Below are 12,342 nucleotides of genomic sequence, written 5' to 3'. Positions count from 1 at the left end.
CCACCTGTGTGGGAGACCCACACTGAGTTCCTCGCTTCAGCCTGAACCAGCTCTGGTTGGTGCAGACATTTGAGGAATGAGCAGGAAATGGAAGGGCTCTCTCTGCCTTGCAAATAAACAAAAATAACTATACAGACCTTTTCTTAAGGTGTCTTGTTCACATCTAAATGATTTCCCTTTTCACAGTAAAATGCCTAACTGTCCTCTTTAGTAACAATGCATGTTTTGCTCTCCATGTCCACTCCTGAGCTCCAAGTACTGGCAGCTCACCCTAGCATGCTGACTGGTTCCAATGTTCAAGTACTCATCTCCCATTCTCTTTTGGTGGGTCTACCGGAAAGAAAGGAGAGTATCTACAGTAATTAATATCTTACTGTGGCTCTTGCTGTCCACCTGCAGGCCTGAAGGATGACCACCTGAATACACACTGTGATGTTCTGGACGTAGTTTTCAAACTTCAGTCACTTTGCAGCTGAGGGACTCTGTCCTCGTCAATCACTTGAAAGCCTGCAGGAGTAGGGAGAAGCTGTGTTTGAAGAATTCACAAATACAGTGCATTGAAGCCAACCACTACCACCCCCACCACACCCCTACTTCAGGGTTCTGGCAAATCCCAAACCAGGAATTTGGGACCAGCAGTGGTTCAGGAGGTGACCTCAACTCCTTACTCTGAACAGCTCCAAAGAGCCTGGTGTGCCCAGCGGGAGCTCAGCACCTCGAACTCCCACCCTCCTGCCCTTGCCACCAGGATGCCCGGCTCCCAGAGCCTCCAGGAGGCCTGCAGCAGACCCGCAGGTCCAGGTGCACTGGGATGTGCGTCCAGAACTAACCCAAAATACAGGCCCAGCTTAAGTGTCACCTCCCCACAAAGTCACTGTCACCTACTCCCTCCCGGAAGGCTGCAGGCCAGCACCCGGCACCGGGTGTCATGGCATTTGGGGTTCACCCGCTCTCCCTCAAAGGAAGATGCCCCCGTGGGAACCCCGCTCCACCTGCGGCAGGGCTGGGGGTGGAAGGGCCGAGCCAGCCTCCACCCTAGGACTGCAGCCTGGGAAAGTTCAGGGCCCCAGTGCCCTTGCCAGGCATAGGGTCTCTCTAAGTGTACTCTGAGCCAGGGCCTCAGCCATCAGCAGCTCTCTTGCTTCCAGAATCTGCTGCAGGGCAGTTCAGGCTCAGTCCAGCAGGGGGCCTCAGGACAATCGTTGCTGCCCTGAGGCAGGACCAGTGCTGCAAGACCCGCCCCATGCTAGGCTGGCTATAGAGGCGGTGGACATTGGTGGGCAGCTGGTAGTTGCAGTGTGTGCGCATGACATGGGTGGTGTTAGGTTCTTGGCTGTCCCGTTTCGTGCCTTGGGGCTAAAATGCCGGTGGTGGCCCCTGAGTCAGGAGGGGCAGGAGAAGAAGAGACAGACCTGGTGAGTGTGACTGCCCACCTCTCCTGCCAGCCCTGCTGGCTGAGGCTTGCAGCACGTGCTGCACTTGGGGAAGCAATGAAGGCCAAGTCTCAGCAGGAAAACCAAGTGCGCGGTGCTGATTTACTCACTGACACAGCATCTGTGTGGTCTGCATGGGCAGACAGGGGGAAGGGTTTGGTAGAAGGGTGCTGGAGGTGCACTGGGCCTTTGTGCTGCTGCCTGCTGTAGGCATCCAGGGCAGCAGAGTCCTGCGGGGTCCCTAGAGATCCTGGCCATGCTGTGCCTTCCATCATCCACCCTCCTGCACTGATGCTGGGGGAAGTGCTTCTGTGGTTGATATCTCATTGGAATCCATGGTCATTTTCTCATGATGGGCTGATCTCACACAGTGACAATCATGGAACAAATCACTGTTCTGTGGCATCTGCCTCCCAGGAGCATTGCAGGTGGACAGGGGGAAACGGGTGACTGGTGGCACCTCCTGTGCATGGTCTCTGTCCCATCCTGGACCGAAGGTGGAAAGGGAAGGAGAGGAGCTGGCTCAAAGCAGTCCCGCTGCGGGTTCCATTAGGTGCAAAATGTCTCCCGATTGCGGTTAACCTTGCAGAGAAACTGTCTCCTTTTGTGGGCAAGTGACAGCATCTGCTTTATTAGCTGTGCAGTGTATTGATAATTAAAATTTGGGCATCCCTATCTATAGTCCTCACAGCATAGTTACATTCTGAGGAAGTGATGAAACTGCTCAGTACTTCGGGGCTGAGTGTAATATTAGGTGGGCAAGCCTGTTGTTGGCTTTTGGTTTATAGCTATTGGGCGACTTTATTTGGTAAAAATGCATTCAGGCTCAGTAGTGTATTCAAGGATGACCACTTAGTGAATTGTCTTTTTTTTTTTTTTTTTTGTAAGAATAAGAGTATTGAAGACTGGGTTGAGCTACCTATGGCAAAACTCCACCATTCCTGGGAAGGCCACAATTGGCAAGAAAAGCAGGTAGCAAGCTTTCACCAAGTAAGTTGAGATTCCTGTGTTTTCAATCTGAAGAGCTCACTGCTGAGCTGGGAGGGGAACTGCTCTGAGCACAACTCATTAGAGAACTGTTCTTGCAGACCTTCCCCGAAGGAAGCACTGTTGTGGTCAGAAGCATTCCAGGAGCTGCTGGCCAGCAATTGTGAATTAGGCTTGAATTGAATCCACTGCAAGTATCACAAGAGTGCAGAAAGGCTGTGTCCTCAAATCAGCAGCTCACCAAGGAGAATTTGACTTAACCTAGAAGGTCTGTTTATCTCCGCTTATTTCTCAACATATTCACACCAGGTGGGGAAGATAAATCACCCTTCAGCTCTGCAATGGCAGTGCTCTTGGTTGAGGCTGAGGATGCTTTTCATTGCATGCAGTGTTTGCAAGAGACTTAGTTCCCTGAGGATTTATGCCTCTCCTGTAAATACATTTTTGGCATTAAAACAAACTGAAGTATTTCTGTTTTAGTAGTATGGAACCAACTTAAGTATATTGCCTACTGGCATCTTTGTCTTTAAAGAGCTAAATCCACAGGATTACAGGATTGAGTAAAAAAAAGAGAATAGCTAATCCTAGTACTAGAAAAGCACAAGGGAATGTTTGATCATTAGCTTCCTTATATTCCTCATGTTTCTTTTTATTTTTCTGCCTGCTCTTCCCTACCTACAGATGGTCTGGCTGTATTGGAAGCTTTTTTAAAAACTGAATTCTGTGAAGAAAATATAGGCTACTGGCTAGCTTGTGAAAACTTCCAAAAAAATCCACCCACCCCAGAAGCTATCCTTATATGCAAGAAAAATATATACACTCTGCTTAGAAAAAGGCCCAAAAGAGGTTAGACACAATTCCTCATTTCAGCATAAAGTGTACACTCTTGACATCAAGAAGCAACAAAAGAAGTAAAGACATAAGACTAAAGCAAGGGCCAGGGAATCTGAAAAGCTTCCTCTCCTGATGCCCTGACTTTCAAATAAGTCTCCCCAGACCTGGCAGGTGGAGCTCATCACACATTACAGCTTCTGATTTCCACTTTCAAAGAGCAGAGCCCCCTTCTCTAACAAAGGATAATGAGTGATCTTTGTTTCAGATGAACACGCTTTCAAACCAAAACTCTTATTATCCAAAATATAAGAGAAGCTATGACTCCCAGCTTTACAACTGCCTCGAAAAGGGTGTATTGCTTGATGGAGAATAACTTTCTGAAGTTGTATTTATTGGCAAGGCAGAGTTACAGAGAGAAAAAGAGAGGGAAAGACAGCGGTCCATCTGCTGGCTCACTCCCTAAATGGCCACAATGGCCAGGGCTGGGCCAGGCTGAAGCCAGCAGCTTCCTCCAGGTCTCCCATGTGGGGGCAGAGGACCAAGCGCTTGGGCCATTCTCTGCTGCTTTACCCAGCAAGGAGTTGTGGAAGAAGTAGAGCAGCTGGGAGTCAAACCGGCATCCATGTGGGTTGTTAGTGCTGCAGGCAGCAGTGTAACTTGCTATGCCACAACACCAGCCCCCAGAAAGAACTCTTATCCCTGGTCGTTCTTTTGAGTCAGAATGCTCCCAGGACTTGTGTTGAAAACCACAGATCACCACAGAACCCCATGAGAAGAAAAAGGAGTCCCAGAGTAGAGGACATGTTCTGTTTCCTACGGCAGAAGTTTTTGACTGCCAGAGACGAACATTCAATTCAGCCTGGGTGTTTGGGAAATATACCTCGCAACTGGGGATTCCAGTTCAGGTAGTAAATCAGGAAGCTGGTGACTGTCCAGGAGATGCCTGTATCAGAACAGCTTCCACCACCGTGAAGACACAGGCAGGAAATACGTGGTCTGAGTGGGGTGGGTCTCACTGGAAAAGCAGGACTCAGATGGAAGATAATGCAATGGAATGCTGTTGTTCCAGACTCACTTAAAATCAATAGGTCTGGGATTCTGTAGCCTTAGCTACCTAGCTCTACATCTTTCCTTAAATCCATCCATATTACCACATGGTTTTAATTCTAGGTTTTAAGTCCAAACTAATGTAACATGTTTATTATGTAGAATCATCCATTCTATTGTTGTGTATTGCTGAAGCTGAAGTGATGTTTGAATTGTTAAATGGTATATAAAATAGTGAGTGCTCATGTGTAGAAAACCACAGTGGCTGTTCCAAGTGCCAAACACTCTTGAAGGCAGTTAAGCTTTGAAGTGGTCTTTGAATATTTGAATACATTTATTTTGATAACTAATGTCATTGAATACTCAGAGTCCAGGTGTGAGTTGATTTGATTTTTGTAACTGGAAATATGACCAACATAAGATCTTTGTAGTAGAGAAGAAGCATGCATTACTGAATCTGTGCAGGGAGAACTGACAGCCCCCAGAGCTGAGATGAGGGTGGCAAGGAAGATGCTCTTTTCTAAACCTAAGTCACAGCACATCTTTAGAACGACCCAGGGTTAAAATTACTAACAGAATCTTTAATTAAACATTAAGGTATTTGATGAGAATAGAACATTGACCTAAATCCCTTCTTGAGGATTAAGAACCAGCTAAATAGGAGGCTGCGGTGGTGACCTCGAAGGGGTTGGAGCCTGGGGTCAGGGGTCGTGGGTCCCAATGGCTGGTCCAGAATCATCACGGGCTACCTGGGTCGTGGGCCAGCACCATGGCTCGGGGCTCCAGAGGTCGGGGGAAGCCTGCTGGGCCCCTTCTTGCTTCCTTCTTTGGGCAGAAGTCAGGCATCACAAAGTGACCTAAAGTGACCAGTTTGGTGCCGAAATCCCTGAGGCACCACTGGAGCCCGGGGCCAGGCCTGCAGGCAGGGCAGAAGCAGAGGGGAGACACCGGGACCTGGGGGCCAAGGCTTCAGGTGTTTCTGTTGGCCCCCAGGCACCCACGGGGCCTCAGCCTCTCTCACAACAGAAATGTGCATGCACCTCAGACCATTTTTACCCTTAATTCCACTTTAAAGAAAGGTTCATCGAGGATGGACTCATGGCATGGGGGTGCAACCACAGCCTGCATGGCCCACATCATGGGCACCAGTTCCATTCCCTGACGCCCTACTTCCTCTCCAACTCCAGCCAACGAGTGCAGTGGTGACGGACAGGTGCTTGGACCCCACACCACATGGAGATGGGAGGGGGCTCATGGGCCTTCAGCCTCACCCAAACATTGGGGAATCAAACCAGCAGATCGAAGACCCCTGTCTCTATGCCTTTCAAATAAATCTCTTAAAATAAATAAAAAAGAAATGCAAATAAAAAGAACCAGCTAAATAGACATGAACTGTATGGAGACAAACACCAATATTACATTACTCAACTCTCCACTGCTCCAATGAACAAAGAAGACAAATAAGAGGGATATAGGCCTCCCCTTTTTTGTTATCCTTCCCTTGGTTCCAACTAGCATGGGCTTCCAGAAAATGCGCAAGGAATCCATTCTCTTCTGTGGTCAATACATGATCTCAGAATTTCCCTTATTCATTTGCCTAACAGATTTTGATTATGTCACTCTAGGTAAAGGGAAGGCAAGAAAACTGCCCTTTTCCCCCATTTTTAAAATCTATTATTTATTTGAAAGGCAGAGTTATAGAGAAGGGGTAGAGACAGATCTTCCATCTGCTGGTTCACTTCCCAAATTGGCCTCAGCTGAGCCAATCTAAAGTCAGGCGCTTCTGCCAGGCCTCCCACATGAATGCAGTAGTTCAAGCACTTGGGCCACCTTCTGATGCTTTCCCAGGCACATTAGCAGGGAGCTAGATTGGAAGTGGAGCAGCTGGGACTTGAATCAGCACCCATATGGGATGCTGGCACAGCAGGCCATGGCTTTACCCACTGTGTTGGTACCGTGTGTTTGTGTGTGTGTATGTGTGTGTGTGTATGTATGCATGTATTTTTATTTCAAAGACTCATTTATTTATTTGAAAGGCAAGGTTAGAGAGGGAGAGACATAAGAAGAGAGATCTTTCAACCTCTGGTTCACTCCCCAAATGTCCACAACAGCAGAGGCTGGGCCAAGCCAAAGCCTGGAGGCTGAAAAGCAGATAATCTTTAGTTATTAATTTAAAATGAATAGGCTGTAGCTGGTACTGTGGCATATAAGGTAAAGCCACCACCTGCAGTGCTGGCATTCCCTATGGGCACTGGTTCATGTCCCAGCTGCTCTGCTTCTAATCTAGCTCCCTGCTAATGTGCCTGGGAAAGCAGCAGGAGATGGCCCAAATACTTGGGTGCCTGAATCCATGTGAGAGAGCTGGAAGAATCACCAGGCTTTGGATTAGCCCAGCTCCAGCTGCTTGCAGCCACATGGGGATTAAAACAGCAGACAGATCATCTCTATTTATGTGTCACTCTTTATAATGCTGTCTTTCAAATAAATAAATAAATAAACCTTTAAAAAAGGTTTATTAATGTATGCTATAATCCAATCCAGGAACAGTAAGAGAAGCATTAAATATTGCTACCTATATTTTTATTTTTTAATTTTTTTAAACTTTTATTTAGTGAATATAATTTTCCAAAGTACAGTGTATGGATTACAAAGGCTTCCCCCCATAACTCCCCTCCCACCAGCACCCCGCCCATCTCCCACTCCCTCTCCCATTCCATTTACATCAAGATTCTTTTTCAATCATCTTTATACAAAGAAGATCGATTTAGTTTATATTAAGTTTTCATCAGTTTGCAGCACACAGAACATAAAGTGTAAAATACTGTTTGAGTACTAGTTATAGCATTACTTCACATTGGACAACACATTAAGGACAGAGATCCCACATAAGGAGTAAGCACACAGTGATTCCTGTTGTTGACTTAACAATCTGACACTCTTGTTTATGGCATCCGAAATCTCCCTGGGCTCTAGTCATGAGTTGCCAAGGCTATGGAAGCCTCTTGAGTTCACTGACTTCGATCTTATTTAGACAGGGTCATAGTCAAAGTGGAAGTTCTCTCCTCCCTTCAGAGAAAGGTACCTCCTTCTTTGATGGCCCGTTCTTTCTACTGGGATCTCACTCACAGAGATCTTTTATTTAGGTCCTTTTCTTTTCTTTTTTTCTTTTTTTGCCAGAGTTTCTTTCCATACCTAAAATACTCTCATAGGCTCTTCAGCTAGATCTGAGTGCCTTAAGGGCTGATTCTGAGGCCAGAGTGCTGTTTAGGACATCTGCCATTCTACAAGACTGCTGTGTATCGCACTTCCCATGCTACCTATATTTTATATAGTCTGAGTATTGTATAAACTAAAATATACAACACTAGGAGTATGCTATCAGTAATTACACTGCCAATCTCAGTGATTATAAATAAGAATTTTAGCAACTATACTGATTCTGAACAGTGATTCAATGATTCTGTTTTTAAATTTAAAAATGCCCATGAACTTGAATGTTTCTGTGTAGCTCCTCATAGAACTACAAGCTTTAGAATTTCTATGCTGTTTAGCATTTCATCTTCAGTGCGAACTTGATTATTACACTGCCAGTTTATAAAACACTTCACAGTCATGTGAGCCTAACCATAAGATAGGACTGTGTAGAATAAATCCTTTAACTATAAAGACAATCTTATCTCACAAGGGAGGAAGATCCAGAGGGGTCAAATGACTTGCTAATGTCACTTAGCTCTGTCAGCACAGAAACAAGGAAAGCTCTCAGCTTCCTGCCACCTCCCCTTACACCACCTGCCTCAACTAGATGAACCTGTAATTTTAAGGACACTCAGGCACCATGAGTTTAAATGAATTTTTCAAGGTTACATGACAAGTACCAAAGCCAGAAGCAAAAATTATTGCTTCCATCTTTCTCTTCCTTGTCCACAATGGAAGTCCGATGTACAGTTATGCATTATTCTAATATCACAACCAAGAAGCATTATTTTTCCCCAATTTAACAATGAAACTTTTTTTCCATTGAGGAAGTTATTTTAATGGATGATACAAACATACTTTTTTGTTTTTTAATTGGAGATGCAAAGAAATGAACAAGTAGACAGAGAAGTAGTATTCACCCTCTAGTTCACTGCTGAAATGTCCCCAGTGGCCAGGGCTGTCCCAGGAGTAGGGAACCCAATCATCTGAGCCATTTCTTGCTAGCTCCCAGGGTCTACATTATCAGGAATTTGGAGGTAGGTACTGGAACCAGGAATCAAACCAAGAAACTCCAATATGAGACATAGGCATTTGAACCACAAGGCTACACCCTGGCTTCCAGACTTGTTTTTTCACCAGTCCTCTGAAAAGGAAAGTTAATTACAACCTGAAATCCAAGACTCTGGAGCCCTCAGGTGTGTGCTTCTATGCAAGTTGATGCATTAGAGTTACATATGTTGCCCAAGAGTCTGCAGTTTAGAGAGAACAGAAGAGTGAAACATGTGTCAGAGGATGTCAGCATTGGAGAGGTGGCTGTGCTCTAGTCAGAGGCTGAGGAGGACAAGTCCACAGGGAGCAGCAGCTTGATTTAGTCACAAGGAAACCGGCTGTTTCTGGATTCATCCACCCCTCCCAGCTGACTGGCTGTGGAATTCTGATTGAATTCACCTGAAAATCCCACTCCCACTCGATTTGGAGGGAATTAATATCTGTCCCCTAAGTAAAAGGGTTCCATTTCTTTTTCCAAACCACAAAAAATCATGTTGGTTGCGTTGCCTGTAAATTTCTAAGCATGAAACACCAATTTTTTTTTTTTAATTTCATAATAGCTACTCTGTCTGAACTATTGTTTGTATTGCATCAGAATACAAAATCTTGGGAGGAAGAAGGCAAAACCAACTCAGACCCAGAAAACATTTAGAAAATTGCTGCTTAAGTACCAAAATTAGCAGAGGCACACAAAACAGTGACAGAAAGCCAGAATTGGAGCAAGCCAACAGCTATGCCCTGATTCAAAAAGACGGTTCCTGCTGTACCCTGAACTCCTTATTCCAGCCTCCAAACCAAAGCTAACATCAGAAAATTCATTACAAACCATGATAAATAAGAAAACTGTGAAAAAAGCCAAAGAAATGCAAGAGTCCTTAGTGATATTGGGCTTGATTTAGTCACAAGGAAACCGGCTGTTTCTGGATACATCCACCCCTCCCAGCTGACTTGCTGTGGAATTCTGATTGAATTAACCTGAAAATCACAGTCAAACTCGATTTGGAGGAAATTAATATCTGTCCCCACAGCAAATTGGTTCCATTTCATTTTCCAAAACACAAAAATTCATCTTAGTTATCCTGCCTGTAGATTTCTAAGCCTGAAAAGCCAATTTATTATGTTTTTTATTTCATAATGGATCCTCTGTCTAACTTCTTGTTTGTACTGCATCAGAATACAAAATTTGGGATGGAAGAAGGCAAAAGAAACTCAGACCAAGAAAACATTTAGAAAATTGCTGCTCAAAACCAAAAATTGGCTGAGGCACCCAAAACAATGACAGCAAGCCAGAATTGGAGCAAGCCAACATCTGTGCCCTGATTGAAAAAGACCATTCCTCCCGTGCCCTGGACTCCATATTCCAGTCTGAAACCTAAGCTCACATCAGAAAATTCATTACAAATCATGATAAATAAGACAAATGTGAAAAAAGCCAAAGAAATGCAAGAGTCCTTTGTGATATTAGGCTTGATTTAGTCCCATGTAAACTGGCTGTTTCTGGATTCATCCACCCCTCCCAGCTGAATGGCTGTGGAATTCTGATTGAATTCACCTGAAAATCGCACTCACACCTGATTTGGTGGGAATTAATATCTGGTGCTGGTTCTGCGGGCTGGGGCTTTAACCCACTGTGTGATAGCACTGGCCCCTGTAAGTGGTTTTCTTAATTATTCCCAGCTTTCTGTCTGTTTTGTTTTTAGATTTATAATAATTTCTTAATGAAAATGGATGTAGGAAGGTAAATTTTATTCTCAGGGAATATATAGAAGCAAGATGTATGATGAATTTGTCATGACTATCAATCATTGCATTTATCCAAGAAAAGGCAATGTCATCTCTCATTTTCTGTTGCCATAGCAAAATATATATTTGTTATATGATTTCAATTGAAGTCAAGGATAATATTCTAAATTTTGGGGTCATAATGTCCAACACATTCTTTAGTGTTATACAGATGATGTAGTGGGCAGTGTTTTAGTTCCACCCTGGAAATAAACACTTAGCATTCTGCAAGAGAATTACTTACCTAGGGCTAAACCACAAATCAGTGACATTTATTATTTTTTTTGACAGGCAGAGTGGACAGTGAGAGAGAGAGAGACAGAGAGAAAGGTCTTCCTTTGCCGTTGGTTCACCCTCCAATGGCCACCATGGCCGGTGCACAGCAGCCGGCCCACTGTGCTGATCTGATGGCAGGAACCAGGTACTTATCCTGGTCTCCCATGGGATGCAGGGCCCAAGGACTTGGGCCATCCTCCACTGCACTCCCTGGTCACAGCAGAGAGCTGGCCTGGAAGAGGGGCAACTGGGACAGAATCTGGCACCCCGACTGGGACTAGAATGAAGTGTGCCAGCGCCACAAGGTGGAGGATTAGCCTAGTGAGCCGCGGCGCTGGCTGCATTTATTTTTTTTAATTGTTAGAGTAATGCAGTCCTTAATAGTTTGAGGAGATGAACTTGATTCCCAGCTAGAGTAAGAACACTGTGGGGAAAATAATCTACTGCATGTTCTTTCACATTTTAAGATTGTATTTAACAATTTATTTATTTATTTAAAAGAGTTACACAGAGAGAGGAGAGGCAGAGAGAAAGAGACAGAGGAGAGATCTTTCATTCAACATTTCACTCTCCAATTGGCTGCACTGGCCGGGCTGCACCCATCTAAAGCCAGGAGCCAGGAGAATTTTCTGGGTATCCCACACGGCTTCAAAGGCCCAAATCCTTGGGCCTTCTTCTACTGCTTTCCCAGGTCATAGCAGAGAGCTGGATCAAAATTAGAGCAGCTGGGTCTTGAAACGGTGCCCATATGGGATGCTGGTGCTTTAGGCCAGGGCATTAACCCACTGTGCCACAGTGCCAGCCCCAAGGTTTATTTATTAACTTATTTGAAAGGCAGAGAAATAGAGATAGGGAGAGATGGGTAGTGAGAAAGAGATATCTTCCATCTGCTGGTTCATTCAACAAATGGCCACAATGGTTGGCCAGGCCAAAGCCAGGAGTCTGGAACTCTATCTGGGTCTCCCATATTTGTGGAATTGGCCCAAATACTCAGGCCATCTTTCACTGCTCTTTCAGCCACTTTAGCAGGGAACTCAATTGGAAGTGGAGCACCAAGGACTCAAATTGTCTGTCCACATGGGATGCCTGAATTGCAGGTGGAGATCTACCTGCTGTACCACAATGCTGGTGCCTACTGCAGGTTCTCAAAGCTCTCTGTATTTCCCTCAGTCACAAATGCAGATTATAGTACAGAATTTCTCAGATTCTGTTCTTGGGTAAATAACTCCATAGCTTTTACTTTAATTTGTTATCATGTTATTTCAGTTCTTTAAATGTTTATGAGTAGAATAATTATAGAAAAAGCAAAAGCTACTTTCTATTCTTTCTTGAATCTCCTCCCTTACTTAAAATATTTATGAGCCTGATAGAGAAAGAAATTGATGGAGTGAGAGAAAGCTAGAAAGCTCCCATGCACTTCTTCACTGCCTAAATAAAAATATCAAGCAGAGGTGGGGCACAACTGAAGCCAAGAGTCAGGAATGGAATCTAGGCCTCCCTCTTGGTTGGCATCACCATTGCTTCCCCTGGTCTGCATTAGCTGGGAGCTGGAAACTGGAGCTGGCACTGAAATCCAACTTTGGAAATTTGATGCAGAGAGAGAGTATCTGAGCTGGCATCATAAACACTAAGTTAAATGCCTACTGTCTCTTTTAAAAATTTTTTTCTCTGCCATAATTGCATTGACTGTGTATAGTGTTTTTCTGGAAATTCTTCATTGTTCAATCCCTTCATAACT

General features: G+C 44.6%; 1 long non-coding RNA gene across 2 annotated transcripts in view; it reads right to left on the bottom strand.

The window, feature by feature from the left end:
- Positions 1–375: 375 nt before the first annotated feature.
- LOC138848310 (uncharacterized) overlaps positions 376–12,342 on the bottom strand; it is a 51,391-nt gene continuing 39,424 nt past the window's right edge. For both annotated transcript variants that reach the window (XR_011386102.1, XR_011386101.1), the window contains one exon: positions 376–507. This is a non-coding gene — a long non-coding RNA (uncharacterized lncRNA). The remainder of the gene's footprint in view (positions 508–12,342) is intronic.

This window comes from Oryctolagus cuniculus, unplaced genomic scaffold, assembly GCF_964237555.1.
Source record: "Oryctolagus cuniculus unplaced genomic scaffold, mOryCun1.1 SCAFFOLD_73, whole genome shotgun sequence".
Taxonomy (NCBI): Eukaryota; Metazoa; Chordata; class Mammalia; order Lagomorpha; family Leporidae; genus Oryctolagus; species Oryctolagus cuniculus.
This window is presented reverse-complemented; position numbering and strand designations above follow the sequence as displayed.